Raw genomic sequence first — 696 nt, 5'->3', positions numbered from 1 at the left:
TAAGTTTTAGTTACAATTATTGCTCATGTAGATTTACTAGTTAGTTCGTGCATGGAAAATTGTTGTTTTAAAAACATAACATACACACTCGTGTTTGATGTTTTAGTCGGTCAAACAAACAAGTCGGTTTGATGTTTTGAACCTAAACCTATATGACAACCTTTACCCGTTGCAACTCCACAAGAAGGAAACATTAAAATGGACATTATTTCCGATTACGGTTCATATAGTTTTGAACCTACTCCTTAAAATCATTATTAAAACACTTATAATAAAAAATAAAAATAGTAAACATGATTTACAATTATGCATCATGTTTAAAATGTATTCTTATGTATACATTAAAAGGAAAAAACATCAACACATGGGGAATAGTTTGGGGTTTGAGTATAGGCATCAATAAATAATAAGCTTTTATACCGCCCCTCTAACACCATCTTCACGATGAACTTTTTCAGTATCACAAACGGACGTGCCACCGCATTGATGGCCACCACCTTAAACATAGACTCCGAAGCTTGTTTCCAATCCTAATTGCTATACTCTTCCGTTTTATCGGCCTCTGGCGTGGGCGGCATAACCCAACCATAAGATTTTTAGCCGATCTTGATGTGATTACACCTACCTTTCAGGTAAAGTGGTTTCAATCTTTCCCTGATTATGTTTCATATAACATTGATTTCTAGATGGAAGATC

The sequence above is a fragment of the Lactuca serriola genome, chromosome 9 (genome assembly GCF_051521515.1).
Source record: "Lactuca serriola cultivar US96UC23 chromosome 9, Lser_US96UC23_V15, whole genome shotgun sequence".
Classification (NCBI taxonomy): Eukaryota; Viridiplantae; Streptophyta; class Magnoliopsida; order Asterales; family Asteraceae; genus Lactuca; species Lactuca serriola.
The sequence above is the reverse complement of the archived record's forward strand: the minus strand, read 5'-3'. Positions refer to the sequence as shown.